The 18765-nt window shown below is 37.7% G+C and overlaps 1 long non-coding RNA gene across 2 annotated transcripts in view; it reads right to left on the minus strand.

The window, feature by feature from the left end:
* Window positions 1–424: 424 nt before the first annotated feature.
* Window positions 425–18765, minus strand: part of LOC131279040 (uncharacterized) — a 58243-nt gene continuing 39902 nt past the window's right edge. For both annotated transcript variants that reach the window (XR_009186385.1, XR_009186384.1), the window contains exon 3: window positions 425–727. This is a non-coding gene — a long non-coding RNA (uncharacterized lncRNA). The remainder of the gene's footprint in view (window positions 728–18765) is intronic.

Raw genomic sequence — 18765 nt, forward strand, 5'->3', positions numbered from 1 at the left:
ATTGAGAAGTTGGGGGAAGCAGTGTTTGCTCTTGGTACTGACTTTTCTCTCTAATAATGAAGGAATGTATAGGAAGTGAGTATGAGGACAGCATCATCATAGAAGTCTCAATGCTTCAGTGCATTAGATAAAGGAAAAAAAATACAAGGCACCCACAAGATGAGAATGCATTTCCTCTTTTGTGTTCTGTAATATTGGCAGTATCTCCACAAGGCAGGTAATATGTTAAAGCAAGGCTTATTACCACCAATTTTTCACATTCCTCTACTCTTCTGCTTTGAAGACATCGTATCACACTGTCTTCATTAATTAAAAGGCCATCCACACTATATCTACGCATGCCTCCTACTTCATGTGAAACTTATCATGTATCTCTATGGTGTAGCACAAAATAAGATCAATACTAAAATACGTAAATTCAGGGTAGAATTGAAAGGGTTTTTCTTCACGTTTTTGTTTTCTTTACAGTTGTAAAACATTTCCATTCCTTCAAATTCCTAATTGGGTCATCTTCAACATCAGAGTGACACAGAATGGAAAAGCTAACGTGGTGAGGAGAGGACGGGGTCAGTGATTTAGGTAATAGGCACAGTCAATGAGCACAGGTCCCTCTTCTTGAGTTTTACCTCCCGAGTCATTAAGCTATGTGTTTCCTGACTTGATGCAGGCCAAGTCTCCAGGGAATTCAGGTCTTCCTTAACAGGGTCATCTCCCTCAGGAGCCTTTCCTGAACAAAGAGAAGACAAGACATGATCAAATGGGAAAAAACACACAGATGGAAAGATTAAGCCTAAATGAGAAAGTCATGCTACTCAGGGAAATTGTTTTAATCTACCCCTCTATTCTAGAATCATATCATCTTTATCTCCTATATTAATTTCTTTTCCCCCTGCTTTGACAAAATCAAATAGCAAAGATAATCTTTCCTCCAGGATGAGCCTCAGGAGTTTTATTTTTAAGTAGTTCTTTTGTTCCTAAAGGCCATATTATTTAAGAAAGTACTTTTCAGGTAAATCGTAGATATATACAACCTTGTAAACCTATACATTAGGATCTAAAGAACACAAATCTTTTGTGTTTCAGAGTCTACCTTTTGGATCAAGAATACTGTGCTCCATAAGTCTCACTTAAACATTTGTATTACCAATAATATATAAATTAGTAAATTCTTAATCTTTATAGAAAGTTGTTTAAAGCTTTATTAAAGATCATAATATCATTACAATGAGACTTGATTGCTGGGTTTATTATAGGATTGTTACTACTTATTTTGTTAATTTCACTGTATGGACTCTTTCTGATAAGAGGCCAAGCGAGATAGTTTTCTCTGATTTCAGAATTCAGTTCTCAGAATATATTATGGCAGCCTTAAATACTATGATTTAGAAATTTTGTGATAAAGTAAAAATCAAGAATGACAACATCAACAATAAAAAAGACAAGCACATTGGAAACTAAAAAGAGCATTCATTAATTAGTGTTAAAAAAAAAGAAATTATAAACTATTATAACACCTGAATTAAAATTTAAATATATAATACTAAGAAATATCAATGAAAGGACAACATACCAAAATAAAGGTGAAGGAACTAAAGCAGTGTATAAAGGAGAACAGTATAACTTTAAGTGTGTTGCTAAAAAAGACAGAAAAAATGAATAAAAATGAATTCTGTATTTAATGATAAAGACCAAGCAAAGAATAAATAAGTAAACCCAAAGAAAGCAGAAAGGAAAAAATAATAAAGAATAGAATATAACAAATAGAAAACAAGCTAAAAGAAAAAAACTAGCAAAACAACAAAGAATAGTTCTTTACAAACAACTTTAAAAGTACACAAAACTTTGTCACTATTAACCAATGGAGAGAAAAAACACAATTAAAAGTAGGAATAAAAAATGGCACAGGAACAGATGGTATGATCATTTTTTAAAATAATAAGCAAATATTATGAACAACTTTATGAAAAAGTTGATGAAATGGACATTTTATAGAGAATTATAAATCATAAAAATTTACTCTAGAGTTTCAAAAGGACAAAAAATAATAAGCATTTAAAAAGTTGGCACAATAATAAAAAGCTCACTCCTTAGGGAGAAAAAGCCACCTGGCCCCCAACAGGTATCCAGAAGAGGCTTTATCAAACTTTTAATGAACAAAAATACCTTTCTTCTATAAATACTTTCTGAAAATTTTTAGAGTTAATTTATATTAAAAGTTAGTATAATTCTAACACAAAAATTAAAAAGGTAAAATTATTAGCCAAATAAGGAAAAGTTTTAGCCACGTTCAGTTATGAACAATAATATAAAAGTCCTGAATAATTTATTACTAAATGAAGCAGTAGAAAAAAATGCATCTAGACTAAACCTTGTCACAAGAAATCATTTGAAAAATTCAATAGCCATTCGAGCTAGAAATAGAAGAGAACTTCTTTGACTTACAATGAAGGTTTATCTATCCAAAATGTTGAGCCAACATGAAAATTAATGATAAAACTTTAGACATTATTATTTTAAAGAAAAGGCAAGGGTTCCTATCACCACCCTTTCTTAATATTGCTAATATAGAGGGTTCAGGCAAAGTGAAATAAGTAAAACAAACAAACAAACAAACAAACAGGCCCATAAGGAATGGAAATGAAGCAAGTAAGCTTATTTGCAAACACTTTAATTGTCTTCATAGAAAATTAAAGAGACTGTACAGTAAAACTACTAGAAAAAATAAGAAAGTTTGACAGAAGAACTGATATAAGATAAATAAATTAGGAGCATTCCATAATAACCAGATACAGCTATAAAAGAAAATATGATTCCCAATAGAAACAAATAGTATAAGGTAACTAGAAATAAATTTAACCAAAATTATATAGTGACAATTGCAACATTTTATTGAAGAGCACAAAAGATAGATTACATAGAAAGGGTCTAATCATGTAGGAGAAAACTCAACATCATAATAAAGGCAACTATCCCCCAAATGGATCCATAGATGCAATGCAATTCCAATCAAAGTTCATGTAGAATTTGCACACATGTACACATGGGTGTGAGTATGTAGACAAACTGACTCTAAAGTTTATGCTATAGAATACAAGGTCTAAGAACATCAAAGACAACTTTGGAAAAGGAGAAAGTACTGGAGAAATTTGCCCTACTACTACCAGATACTGAAACCACTGCATAATAACCAACTTTTAAAGTAACCCCTCCCTTACCAGCTTGCAGAAGTTTGTTTCCCTTTTCGTAGAACTCGCACTTCCTTATGAAGTTACCTATATCTAATTTTAATAGTAAAAATCACAACCATTCAACATGCTAAGCTGCCATTTTTAAAAGTGCAATGCATTAACTAGCATAACTTGTAGCAGCACAGGCTCCACTTAATCCTGCCCCATGACCCATGTCATCTTACCTAATCCTGTATTACTTCCCTAGACCAACCCTCTCCAAACCATTTAAGAATCTCAAACCTCTTCAGCTCGGGGAGACAGATTTGAGCTTGTCTCCTGTCTCCTTGCTATGGTGCTTTGCAAAAAACCCTCTTCTTGAAATCCAAGTATCAGGTCATTGATTTCTGTGGGCTTTGGGCAATAAGCCCATTCAGGTGGTATAATCTGGTGATCCCAGTCTTAAATATCTTTACTGGAGGCCCTGTGGCTCCTGTGGGACAGAGATGCCCAGTCACTGATCCTGCACGGCCACCTATCCCAGTTACTTTACAGGCTTGATGGACAGTACTCTCTTGTACTCCTGCCAGTGTCACTGGCCCTGTTGTGCAGTTCCATTTCGAGGGGAGTTACAGATACAGGTACAGTCATCTTCTGGTGAGTAACTTCATTGTAGTGCCTACTCTTTGGTGAAACCAATTAATTCATTTTGGTTTTCTGGTTATTGGCTGTTAATCAAAATTGTGGTTCAAGTTCCACATTAGCTCTGCTCTGGTTGCTGGGTACAGGTCCCAGGCTTGTGAGAGGTAGCCACTGAAGTACTCACAATACAATTTTCATATTCTGGTTCTGCTTTCTGGTATTTCTGATTTAATCAGTTTAATTCTGTGTACACCTTAATTTAGCATGCTGAAAAATATAATCATGAGAAATGTTAGCAGTACTGATGACTATAGTCCTTTGGAATTTGTTTGAGATCATTGGTCTATGTTCAGTTATGAACCAATGAAAAAGAAAAAGATGAAATTCTTTTGTAATACTCCCTGGCCTCAATACAAATTTGAATCTAGAGAAAAATGGTCAGAAAATGTATTTCTTAAGTTTAGACTGTAAAAGAGAAGAGAACTAAAAATAAATCCCAAAAGCTCATGTCTTTGTATCAGAATGAGAATTTACAGAAAAAGGTACAAAATTATAATTTAAGCTAACAAGTTTTATATCTCTGCATTTCTGTGTTTCTGTATCTGACTCATGGCTAAATATTTTAACTGGCAGTGGATTTGGCCCAGTGGTTAGGACATCTGTCTACCACATGGGAGGTCCGTGGTTCAAACCCCAGGCCTCCTTGACCCATGTGGAGCCAGCCCATGCGCAGTGCTGATGCACGCAAGGAGTGCTCTGCCACGCAGGGGTGTCCCCACGTAGGGGAGCCCCATGTGCAAGGAGTGCACCCCATAAGGAGAGCCGCCCAGTGCAAAAGAAAGTGCAGCCTGCCCAGGAATGGTGCTTCCCACACGGAGAGTTGACATAGCAAGATGATGCAGCAAAAAGAAACAGATTCCCGTGTCACTGACAACAACAGAAGTGGACAAAGAAGAACACGCAGCAAATGGACACAGAGAAAAGACAACCGGGGTGGGGAGAGAAATAAATAAATAAATCTTTAAAAAAAAAAGATTTTAACTGATGCTACATGGTTTTTTATTTGCGTCTGTCTGTTTGATGCACATTTTCCTACCTCCAAATGGTAATATCAAATTAAGAATAAAAAAATTCTTAGGAGACCTCCATTCAAATTGCTTAAAAATAAATGTGTGCTAATATACATATATGTGTTTACATATATACATATGAAAATATTAAAAATACACACAGATGTATATGTAAATTGGTACCCTGGATTTCCAGGAATTAGGGACATCAAACTTATATCCTTCAGACTCTTCCTGTCTTCCTTGTCTATGTCCTGGCTTACTCAACCTCCCCTTCTATAGTGATAAGATTCATCAAACCCTACTGAAGACTCAAAGGGTATTACAAATAATTCAGTCTTATTTCAGACTTAGGAGCCTGGATATCTTTACCATTTAATTTAAGGACTGCGGGTGAAGGTCATACAGAAATCTAGATGTACAAAATTATTTGAAGAAGTGACAAAAAAGAATGGAAAGAAGCTGGCTACTTTTATAAGCCTGACATTAAATCATAGCTTTAAACCAGTCCTCCCTAATTGCCTCCAGAAAACTATTTCAGAAATTATTCATACTGTATCTCACTGGAATACTAATAAAATGGCAAAGTGAGGAAAGTAATATTTTTGAAAACCGTAACTAAAATAGCTATGTCCTCTGTACTACCATGTTAATTGCAATACAAACATAAAATTTTATTCTACTTGGGTATATTCTCCCTAAATTTATACAGATTTACTGATAAAATAAGCCTGCATTATGGCTATTAGATCTTAAAATTATGAAAAAAGTTAATTTCTGTTTAATGTAACTGAATTATTTTTAAAAACTTTATTTCAAATATAATTATTTTTGTAGGATGTTTGAAGACAGTTTCAAAGATCTTTTTAGTAACTTAAGGTGGCAGGTATGTAAAGTATGCAGGATGTTCTTTGTTAAAGAAAAAAGACAGATTTTTCCCAAAATAAAATTACTGTTTTTCACAGAATGGGAAGCAAGAATGTGTAAGAAAAAGCCTGAATGGATATAGAAAGTTGTGGAGGGTTCATAGAAATGAATTTTATTTGTTGTGGTCAGTGCTGAATAATATTTGATAAGGTTATTTCTATTTGTTTTGTTTGTTTGTTTTAATGCCATCTAAGTATTCTGCTTATAAGACAAAGATTCTATGTCATATTAGAATAACATCCTCGTTAATGTTTATGTTGACCTTACCATCCTTTATTGTTTTAGAAGACAAGTCTTCTATTATTTAAAGGAATTAAGACTTTTTCTTATAATCATATTAAGTCTTATTTCATTATTTTATTGTCACTTTGGTTAAATAGGGAAATAAATATTGTTTTACGGGGACCATTTTCCTGTTTAACATAATGTTTAAACCTGACAACTTTTGTATTTTGTCTTCACAAAACCAAACCCTAAAAGCTATCTTTTATTTCAAACAGTTGCAAAGGATTTATTCTTTCATCATGTAAAAATATGGTGCTAAAAATCTTTGGGTTCCTCTGATATGTTAGGAATTTCATGGGAAATACAAAAATTAAAAGAGATTTTCTAACCTTCTATTGGTTGAATTTATATGGATAAAATGTACTTACAAATACTTAAAGATTGTATAAAATTCCTAGAGAACTGACCATGTTCTCACTGAGGCAGGCTAGGAAGGGAATCAATAGATGAATCTGGAAACTGGCAGGATGCCCATGTGGCCACTGGTACCCCCAGGATGGCTGCTGGAAGACCCTTGAGAGAAACCTCATTCAGAACAAGATTTCCTCTGGAAGACAGGAGAAGACCGGGATCTTCTCCAGGAGGCCTTATCATTGGGCCCTCCCAGGGGATTGATGGGTGGGGTAATCAATCAAAACAGCAAACTGCTGGGACTCCTCCCCTGTCAGTAGCAAAGGGGAAGAATAATTAATGGTTTAAAAGGTAAGGGCCAAAACAAGACTCCCCTGTTCTTGCCTGGAACAGCACACAAGTAAAACCTGGGCATTTGTAATCTGTAAATCAGCCCTCTTTATCTCTTTTCAACCCCTTCCCCTGTACTTGGGACCTGTAATCTGTTATTTTCTCCCATTTATCTTCCCTCCCTTCCTTAATAAATTACTGGCCTAACTAAGCTGGCTCACTCTTGAAACTCATTTTATGTAGTTTAGCCAAGAACTGAGAGAAATTCTGGCAACATCACTGACCATATTATATCCTGATACTGATCTGTAGGATATTAGTTTCACTCTGATGCTTCTTTGAAAAGGCATGTGGTTGCCTCAGGTCAGAACAACAACAAAATGGGATTTCAAAAGAGAAGCAAGGCACAAACTTCTGGGGAAGATGGCAGTGTAGGGAGCTCTAACACTCGGTCTTTCCAACAAAGCAACTATTAAACAGGCAGGAACTATCTGAAACAACTGTTCTGGGGCTCCAGAGGCCAGAACAGCATCCAGGGAAGAGAGGGAGGAAGAGACTGATAAACTACAGTAAAGAATAGTGAGTAGCTCTCTCTGCCGCAGCTGCTGACACCCATCCCCCATTCTTATGGTGGGCCAACCTGGGGTCAAGTCCCTGGCTACCTGCTGCTGGCTGAAAGGAACATAAATATCCTTTCCCCCAAAACAGGAATAGGCATGGCAGAGCACTGATCATGGCTTTTGATTACCAAATTTGAATCATTGGGTCCCATCTTTATGCTACTGTTTCGACATGCCCTGGATAAGGGCAGCAGAAGCCATTTTGACTGCACCCTGGACAGGGGTGGAAGCAGTGGAGATTTAAAGACAAAGCACTTCCTTGAGGTAGTGGGAACAGTTTGTTAAAGGGCAGCATTTGATGGACAGGCCAGAAGGCACAGCTTTGGGAAACCACTGGGGAGAATTTTGGCAACCTTTCTGATCCCCTTCCTAGAACACATTGGAATTGGTCATTGATCCCTTTGTGGATTCCTGGCCATGTCTGGGTGGGGAAATATGGTCTTGAGAAGGTCTTTTCTGGAATGACCTTCAGGCAAGAGTTGCCTTCCAGGGAGGGGGAGCTGGAGACAACAAAAGAAGTGTAAATGAAACTACAGAGGCAAAACTGAAACAAACAGAACAGATCAAGATTCCCAGAGGGGAGCAGATAGAGCTCAAATGATTGAGTACCTGCCTGCTTCCCATGTATGAAGTCCTGGCTTTGATTTCAGGTACCTCCTAAAAACAAATGAAAAAACCACCTCTCATTGTGGAGCAGATGTTACTCAGTGGTTGAGTGCTCATTCGCATGTATGAGGTCCCAGGTTCAAGCCCCAGTACTTCCTCAAAAAAGATTCTCAGAGAAGGAAGACAGGAAAGGAAGAAAGGAATTTTTCTCCTGGGGGTAAAACATTCACAAAAACTGTAATATTAAAAATTGCACCACATATACAGGGAAAGAATCAGATCAGTTAAAAGTGTACAGTAAGTTGAACCAAGTGTCAAAGAAAAGCCTTAACACAAACAACCAACAATAAAACCCTGGGCAAGATGTAGAAACTGACCTTCAAAACAAACTCAACAATATTATCATATGTCTAGACATCACAAACCATACTAAGAAACTTGAAGATATGGTCCAGTCAAAGGAACAAATTAAAACCTGAGGTGACACAGAATTTGGGAAAACTAAATAAAAATATTCAAACAAACCTCCTAAATCAATACAAGGAGATGAAGGAAAATAAAGTTAAAGGGAGAAAGGAAATTAAGAAGACACTGTGATCATAAGGAACAATTTGAAAGTATATAAAGAAACAGCAGAAATTATGGGGAAGAAACATATTAAAAGATATTAAAAATACACTACAGGGAGTGGATTGGGCTCCAGCAGTTGAACACCCACCTCCCACATGGGAGGTCCTGGGTTCGGTTCCCAATGCCTCCTGAAAAAATAACAAACAAGCAAAACAGATGATAAAGTCAACTCAGGGAAGCTGATGTGGCTCAGTGGTTGAGTGCTGGCTTCCCACATACAAGGCCTTGGATTCAATCTCCGGTTCCCAGTACCTCAATAACAAAACAAAAAACCCAGAGGTATGCAACAGCAGATTTGAACAGGCAGAAGAAATAATTAGTGAACTAGAAAACAGGAAAATTGAAACTCAGAAGAGCAGATAGAGAAAAAATGAAAAAAAAATTGAACAGGGTCTCAGGGATTTGAATGACAGCATGAAATGCACAAATGTACATATAATGGGTATCCTTGAAGGAGAAGAAAAGGGAAAAAGAGCAGAAATAATAGTTGAGGAAATAATAGCTGAAAAGTTCCCAATGCTTATGAGTGTATGTACTACAAACAGAATAAATCCCAACAGACCTGCCCTGAGACATATACTAATCAGAATGTCAATGCTAAAGATAAAATTCTAAAAACAGCAAGGGAAAAGTGATTTATCACATACAAGGGATCCACAATAAGATTAAGTGCCAATTTCTCATCAGAAATCATGGAAGTGAGAAGAAAATGAAATGATATATTTGAGATCATGAAAGAGAAAAACTGCCAACCAAAAATTCTTTCATGGAAGAAAGTGTCCTTCAAAAATGAGGGAGAATTTTAAATATTCACAGATAAACAAAAATTGAAAGAATTTATCAACAAGAGGCCTGCCCTGCAGAAATACTAAAAGGAATTCTACAGTCTGAAAGGAAAAACAGGAGAGAGGCATGGAATAGAGTGAAGAAGTGAGAATTATCAATAAAGGTATTGAAAAGGTAAAAAGAGAGACCAAAAAGATGAAATATGAAAACCAAAGGATAACGTTGTTAAAGTAATAATATTACAATAATAATATTGAATGTTAATGGATTAAACTCCTCCATTAAAAGAGACTCACCTTACATCCAAAGACAAATAAGTTGAAAGTAAATGTTGTAAAGAATATTCCATACAAAACTGTAACCAAAAAATAATTGACATAGCTAAACCTCCACTGGACAATACAGACTTTATGAGACAAAGAAGGACATTATGTATCAATAAAAGGGGCAATCCACCAAGAAGAAATAATAATCATAAATATCTAGGCACCTAGCCATCATGCCTCAAAATACGTGAAGCAAATATGGCAAACTGAAGGGAGAAATAGACATCTCTACAATAATAGATGGAGACATCAATATATCTACTCTCATAAACAGATAGAACATCTAGGCAGAGGATCAACAGGGAAACCGAGAACTTGAGTAATACGATAAATGAACTAGACCTAACATGTATATAGGACACTGCAACCCATAAAAGCAAGATATATATATTTCTCAAGTGCACATGGATCATTCTCCAAGAGAGACCACATGTTTGGTTATAAAACATGCCTCGAAAAATTTATAAAGATTGAAATTACACAAAGCACTTTCTCTGACCATAATGGAATGAAGCTAGAAGTCAATCACAGGAGGAGAACTGAAAAATCCACAAATACAAAAGACATATTCAAACAATTAGTGGGTTAAAGAAGAAATTGCAAGAGAGATCAATGTGTCTAGAGAAGCCCCCTCTCAATTAAGAAGTAGAGTGGGTATCACCATCCCAGAGTCTTCTGGATTGGGGAATAAAATATAGATCTGAGGGGACTTACTGGTATTCTTCTATAGAATTATTGTGACTCTAGCAATGGAAGAAATTATATCATTGATGTGGAGACAATCAATGTCTGGAGTTGCTGAAGGCAGGGAGGGGGAAAAAGAGGTGTAATATGGGCACATTTTTGGGACTTGGAGCTGTCCTGAATGATACTGCAGAAACAGATGCAGGACATTATATGCTCTGCCATAACCCACTGAATTCACTGGGAGAGAGTGTAAACTACAATGTAAACTATAATCCATACTCTGTAGCAGTGCTCCAAAATGCATTTATCAAATGCAATGAATGTATAACACTAATGAAAGAAGTTGTTGATGTGGGGAAAGTGGGGGGTGTGGGGAGTGGGGTATATGGGAATCTCCTATATTTTTTAATGTAACATTTTGTGTGATTTATTATCTTTTAAAAATAAATTTAAAAATATATATATTAAAAAAACTTAGGAGATACAGTGAAGGCAGTGCTAAGAGGAAAATTTATAGCCCTAAACACTTATAATAAAAAAGAAGAGAGAGCTAAAATCAAAGAACTAAATACATACCTCAAGGAACTAGGAAAAAAACCCAGCAAACTAATTCCAAAACAAGTAGAAGAAAATAAATAACAAATATTAGAGAAGAATACAAGAAATTGAGAATTAAAAAAAACAAGAGAGAATCAACAAAACCAAAAGTTGGTTCTTGGAGAAGAGCAATAAAATTGACAAGTCCTATGCTAAACTGACAAAAAAAGAGATAAGTTATAAATAAATGAAATAAAAAATGAGAAAGGGACATAACTACTGGCCCCACAGAATAAAAAGTAACTTAAGAAATACTATGAACAACTGAACAACTGTATGACAACAAATTAGGCAACTTAGATGAAATGGAAAAATTCCTGGAAACACACAAACAAACTACACTGACTCTAGAAGAAATAGATGACCTATACAGACCAAATTACAAGTGAAGAGATTGAATCAGTAATCAAAAACCACCCAACAAAGAAAACCCAGGACCAGATGGATTCACAGGGGAATTCTACCAATCATTCCAAGAAGAATTAATACAAATTCTGTTCAAACTATTCCAATAAATTGAAGAGGAGGGAACACTACCTAACTCATTCCATACAACAAGAAAAGAAAATTCAGAGCAATTTCTCACATGAATATAGATGAAAAATCTTCAACATACCCAAACACAGAATCCAACAGTACATGAAAATAATAATATACCATGATCAAGTGGGTTTTATCCCAGGTATGCAATGGTGATTCCACATAAGAAAACCAATTAATGTAATACACTATATTAACAAAACAAAAGGAAAAATCACATGATCCTCTCAATTGATGCAGAAAAGGCATTTAACAAAACCCAGCATTCTTTCTTGATTTAAAAAAAAAAACCAGAAAAGTATGAATAAAAGGAACATTCTGGGAAACAGATGCAGCTCAACCAACTAGGCTCTCACCTACCATATAGAAGGTCCAGAGTTCGATGCCAGGGCCTCCTAGTGAGGGCAAGCTGACCCATGTGGCAAGCTGGCTCACATAGAGTGCCAGCCTATGCTGGAATGCCACCCCACACAGGAGTGCCACCCTGCATGGGAATGGCACCCCACAGAGGATTGCCAGCTGACACTGAGAGCTTACACAGCAAGATACACAATAAGAGACACAGAGAAAAGAAATAAGATGTAGCAGAACAGGGAGCTGAGGTGGCACAAGAGAGTAATCACCTCTCTCCCACTCCAGAAGGTCCCAGGATCAGTTCCTGGAGCTGCCTAATGAGAATACAAGCAGACACAGAAGAATATACAGCAAATGGACACAGAAAGCAGGGAATGTTGGGGAGCGGGGGGGGGCAGGGAGAAATAAATATTTTTAAAAAAAGAGAGGAACCTTCTTCAACATGATAAAGGGAATACATGAAAAATCCACAGCTAACAAAACAATCAATGGTAAAAGACTGAAAGCTTTCCTGCTGAGATTGGGAACAGGATGTGCACTGTCACCACTGTCATTTAACATTTTACTGGAAGTTCTAGTCAGAGAAGTTAGGTAAGAAAAAAATAAAAAGCATACAAATTAGATAGGAAGAAGCACAACTTTCACTATTTCCACAGGACATGATCCTATATACAGAAAGTCCTAAAAAACTACAATAAAAGCTACTGGAGCTAATAAACAAATTGGTGGAGTACAAGATCAACATGCAAAAATCAGTATTGTTTCTATATGCTAGTACTGAGTAAGCAGAGGAGAAAATCAAGATTATATACATATATATATATAAAGTGCTCATAAATATAAGCTCAATGACTTTTCACAAAGTGACTGTACTTTGTGTAACCAGCACCCAGAACAAGAAGCAGAACATTACCAGAATGCTGGAGTGCCTTTTTATGAATGCCCTTTCAATCATTTCCCTTTTTCCCAGGATAACCACTATTTCGACTTCTTGAACCACAGTTTAATTTTGCATATTGTGGAACTTTATATAAACGGGATCCTCTATTTTTACTCTTATGTATCTGGCTTCTTTTTTAAAAATATTACTGTGCTAAAATATATATTCACAATTGCCAAAAAATAAAAGCAACCCAAGTGCCCATCAACTAATGAATGGATAAATAAAATGAGTGATATACATATGATGGAATATTATAAAGCTGTAAAAAGGAATGAAGTACTGGAGTACCTAGAAGTGAAATAGATAGGCAGTCTACAAAATTACGACTTGATCTGTATAAGTGGAAGAGTTCTAGATCAAGTAAATAAAACCCTAAACTGAACTGCAGACACAGAGAATCACAGCCCCTTAATCAATTGCCAGACTTGAGACAGGGTACTGACCAGAGCACCATGAATGAATGGAATGCCAGGTACTCCTGGGGAGGGACCCTGTTAAACTGCCAAAAATTTATCCTGTTATTCTTCCTCCCACCTTTCCCCCAAAGAGACTTATGGCCTTTAAATAGGATAACCATGCACTGGGGAAAAGGAAATGATCAGGTATTTGGGGGATTACTAGATACGGGCTTAAAAGTGACATTAATTCCAGAAAACCCAAAATGTCACTGTGGTACACAAGTCTGTAGGGGTTTATGGAGATCAGGTGATCAATGGGGTTTTAGCTCAGATATGTCTCACAGTGAATCCAGTGGGTCCTTGGACCCATTCTGTAGCTATTTTCTTAGTTCTAGAATATGTAATTGGAACAGATACACTCAGCTACTGGCAAAATCCCCACATTGGATCCCTGACTTGTGGAGTGAGGGTTATTATGATAGGAAAGGCCAAAAAGAAGCCACAGGAACTACCTCTACCTAGCAAAATAGTAGATTCCTGGAGAGATTGCAAAGATCAGTGCCACCACTAAGGATGTGAAGGACACAGGGGTGGTGATTCCCACCACATCTCCACTCAGCTCTCCTATCTGACCTGTGCAGAAAACAGATGGATCTTGGAGGATGACAGTGGATTATGCCAATTACAGCTGCTGTTCCAGATGTGGTACCACTGTTTGAGCAAATCAGCACATCTGCTGGTACCTGGAATGCAGCTATCTATCTAACAAATGCTTTTTTCTCAATTGCCATTAGTAAGGACCACCAGAACAGTTTGCTTTCCAGCTGGCAATGTCAGCAATAAATTGTCACTGTCCTATCTCAAGGGTGTATCAACTTTCCAGTCCTAAGTCATAATATTGTCTGCAGGGACCTTGATCAACTCTCCCTCCCAGAAGATATCATACTGGCCCATTATATTGATGATATCATGTTGATAGGACCTAGTGAGCAAGAAGTAGCAATGACTTTAGACTCACTGGTAATGCATTTGTGTGAGAAAGGATAGGAGATAAATCCAACAAAAATACAGGGTCCTTCCACTGCAGTGAAATTTCTAGGTGTCTAGTGATTTGGGGCATGTCAAGATATCCCTTCCACAGTAAAGGATAAGCTCTTGCTTCTGGCCCCTCCTATGACCAAAAAAAAGAGGCACAATTCTTAAGTGGCCTCTTCAGATTTTGGAGATAACACATTCCTCATTTGGGTGTGCTACTTAGCCCACTTACCAATTGACCAGAAAAGCCGCTAGTTTTGAGTGGGGACTTGAATAAAAGGAGGCTCTGTGACAGGTCCAGGCTGTTGTACAAGCCGCACTACCACTTGGGCCATATGATCCAGCAGATCCAATGGGATGGAAGTGTCAGTGGCAAATAGAGATGCCATCTGGAGCCTTCGGCAGGCCCCTACATGAGAATCCCAATGCAGACCCTTAGGATTTCGGAGCAAAGCCCTACCATCCTATGTAGATATTTATTCTCTTTTTGAGAACAGCTTTTGGCCAGCTACTGGGCCTTAGTTGACACTGAACTAAGTTACAGGCCAATTACAGTTGCTGTTCCAGATGTGGTACCATTGTTTGAGCAAATCAGCACATCTGCTGGTACCTGGAATGCAGCTATCTATCTGACAAATGCTTGGTTACAGGCCACCAAGTAACCATGAGACCCGAGTTGCCTATCATGAGCTGGGTATTGTCTGACCCACCAAACCATAAAATTTGGCATGCATAGCAGCACTCCATCATAAAGTGGAAGTGGTATATATACGACTCATGGGTTGTTGCCAAAGGTTTAGGTGGATGGTCAGGGACTTGGAAGAACATGATTCAAAAATTGGTAATGAAGAATATGTGAACAGAACTTTCTGAGTGTGCCAAAAAAACTTGAAAATATTTGTGTCCCACCTAAATGCTCACATAAGGGAGACTTCAGCTGAGGAAGACTTTAATAATCAAGTGGATAAGATGACCCACTCTGTGGCTAGCATTCAGATTCTTTCCCCAGCCACTCTTGTCATTGCCCAATGGGCTCATGAACAAAGTAGCCATGGTGGTAGGGATGGAGATTATGCAAGGGATCAGCAATATAGACTTACCCACCCTCATCAGGACCAACTTGGCTACAGCCACTGCTGAATGCCCAATCTGCCAGCAGCAGAGACCCACAATCAGTCCCCAATATGGCACCATTCCCCAAGGTGATCAGCCTGCTACCTAGTGGCAGGTTGATTACACTGGATAACTTCCATCATGGAATGAGCAGCAATTTGTTCTAACTGGAATAGACATACACCATGGATATGGGTTTGCCTTCCCTGCAGGCAATGGTTCTTCTAAAACTACCATCTGTGGACTTATCAAATATTTTTTCCACTGCCACTGCATTCCACATAGCATTGCTTCTGATCAAGGAATTAACCTTACAGCAAGTGATGTGCAGGAATGGGCATACACTCATGGAATTCACTGGCCCTACCATGTTCATGACCATCCTGAAGAAGCTGGATTGTTAGAACGGTGTTCTGGCACCAACTAGGTGGCAATACTTCACACAGCTGGGGCAAGTTTCTCCAGGAGGCTGTGTATGCTCTAACTCACTCTAAGGTACTATTTCTCCCATAGCCAGGATTCACAGGTCCAGGAATCAAGGATGGAAATGGGAGTGACACCACTAGCTATTACCCTGAGTGATCCACTAGGAAAAAATTTTGCCTCCTTTTTCGCAACCTGAAACTCTGCTTGTCTGTGGGTCGTATTGCCAAAAGGAGGAGTGCTTCCATCAGGGAACACAATGATTCCACTGACCTGGAAGTTAAGACTGCCACCTGGCCACTTTGGGTTCCTCATGCCTCTTTACTAACAGGCAAAGAAGGAAATTACTATTTCCTGGGGTAATTGATCCTGCTATCAAGGGGAAATAGGAATACAGGAGATCCTCTAGGGTGGCTCCTAATACTACCATGACCTGTGATTAAATACAATGGAAAACTGCACCAACCCAATTCAGGCAGGACTAAAAAAGGCCCAGAATCTTCAGGAATGAAAGTTTGGGTCATCCCACCAGGTAAAGAACCACAGCCAGCTGAGGAGCTGGTTAATGGTAAAGAGAACATGGAATGGATAGTGGAAGAAAATAGTGATAAATATGAACTTCAATCACATGACCAGTTACAGAAATAAGAACTGTAATCATGAATCTTCCTTCCTTGTTTTGTTATGAGTATGTTTGTATATATACATAAAATTAATCTTTGTTTTCTTCCCTAGCCTTTCCCCTTATTATATGAAATAAGGTGTACAGCTCTATGTCGCACTATTTAAGGATGTGAAGTTTAACAGTGAATACTACCCAAGTACTTGCACCCTATTGTGGAGGGAATTAGCGTGTTTCTGATTTATGTAGTACAGTTGAATAGTGTTAGGCAGAAATATACATATATATGTATGAATCTGTTGTTTTTATTTACAGACCAAGTATGATTTAAGGTGATAATAAAGCTGCCAGGTTGACAAGGGGTAGACTTTGATGGTTAGGCTATGGTGTCAACTCATCCAGGTAATGGTATCAGTTATTTGGTCAACCAAGTACTGGGATAATTGTAATACAATGACATTGACTTTAATTATCAGTGAGTTGATTGCATAGATGGCTGGTTACTTCTACAATCAACTGCAGAGACTGCTATCAGCAATGAGTGACATGTAATCCAATTAGCTGAAGGCCTTAAAAGGAGAAGGGATTCCAGCATTCACAGCGAGAATCCCAATCTTTACTGCAGGCAGCCAGTATCTCCTGAGGAATTCAAGGAGGACTCTTATCTGAGCCCTGGGTTTGCACCTGTCCTGCAGAATTTGGACTTGTGCATCCCCATGGTTGCATGAGACCGTTTTATAAAATCTCATACTATTTACAGATATCTCCCATAGGTTCTATTTCCCTAGAGACCCCTAATACAGGGGAAAACATTAAATACAAAAGAGTTCTTATGGCTAAGAGACCTAAAAGTGAGCCAGGAGTTCATTTCAGACATGCTTATGCATGTCTCAGGCAGATCTCACTAACTGACACAGTAAACAAAGCCTCAAACAGGGGTGCTCCCAAGGGTTCTAGTAACATCCAGTCACTACAGGCAAGGCACATACTCATGAAATCAGCATTCCAGCAGCGGACCTTATTCTGTAAGATACAATATTCTGTTTCCCCAATATAAGGAATTAGACTCATTCATAATTTCCCTACTGGCAATTCTTCTATCCCTTTTATTTGAACCTATAAGTAGCATTATACCCCTTAAATATAAGTTTCAGAGACTTAAGGTTTCTATCCCTTTCATTTGAACCTAATAATTAGCATTATACCCATTAAATACAAGTTCCAGAGACCTAAGGCTTTAGTCTGTTTATATGCCAGCTGAACCCTGATACTCAGCAGAGTTACCCACTCTCCAGTCCATTAGATTTGCCCAGGACAACTATCAAAATGCTGAGGATGGACAACTCCCATCCCCCAAAACTGAAGAGTATATACAACTGCCAGCAAAACAGTTCTTTCCATCTGCCCCATAAGATCTAAGCCCTCTTCCAATATGAAGCCAAGTGGCAACATCATCCCAAAAGCCTCAAAATTGAGGAATGAACAATATAAAGGGGGAATACAACCCCCAATCAAAGTAGAATTATTATATTGTAGCAAAGAACTTACAACATTGATATAAAGATATGATTACCAGAGTTGCTGAGGGGAGGGGGAGGAAGAACAGGTGGAATATAGCACATTTTGGAGGCAGTGGAATTGTTCTGAATGATATTGCAATGGCAGATAAAGACCCTATACATTTTGCCAAAACCTATAAAACTGCACAGTGAAAAGTGTAAACTATCATGTAAGTTGAAGACCCTGGCTAGTAGCAAAGTTTCAGTATTGGTTCATCAGTTGTACAAATGTACCACACTAATGTAAGATATTACTAATAGGGGAAAATATGGGAGGGGAAGGGTGGGTTATATGGCAATTCCCTACACTTTCTATTCACTTCTATGTAATCTAAAACTTCTCTAAAAATAGTTTATTAATTTAAAAAAAGAAAAGAAACAAACTGAAAATCAACAACTCTTCCCAGATCCATCTGACAACTGAGGTCACAGGCAAACCATCATCATGGAAACTAAAAAGACTTGCCACTATAGATATTCACAGGATTAGAGCAAGTATTGGATAGGACTTCTTGCAGAGTGAAAGGCTAATTGCTGGAGGCTGAGTGTGGACTAGATTGGGAGATAAAAACTCCTGGAGACCCAGCCTTGGGGGAGGGGCCCACACTTTCAGGAGTTTTACCCCTAGGAGCCAACCAGGTTCTCACTGTGAAGATTAGAGATAAGTCCTGTGACAGTGTGAATTTTGTGAATCTCAAAAAGCAAAAATACAAATGTTTATCCTATGTACGTCCCTCCTTCGATATTGGAAGCA

The sequence above is a fragment of the Dasypus novemcinctus genome, chromosome 6 (assembly GCF_030445035.2).
Source record: "Dasypus novemcinctus isolate mDasNov1 chromosome 6, mDasNov1.1.hap2, whole genome shotgun sequence".
Classification (NCBI taxonomy): Eukaryota; Metazoa; Chordata; class Mammalia; order Cingulata; family Dasypodidae; genus Dasypus; species Dasypus novemcinctus.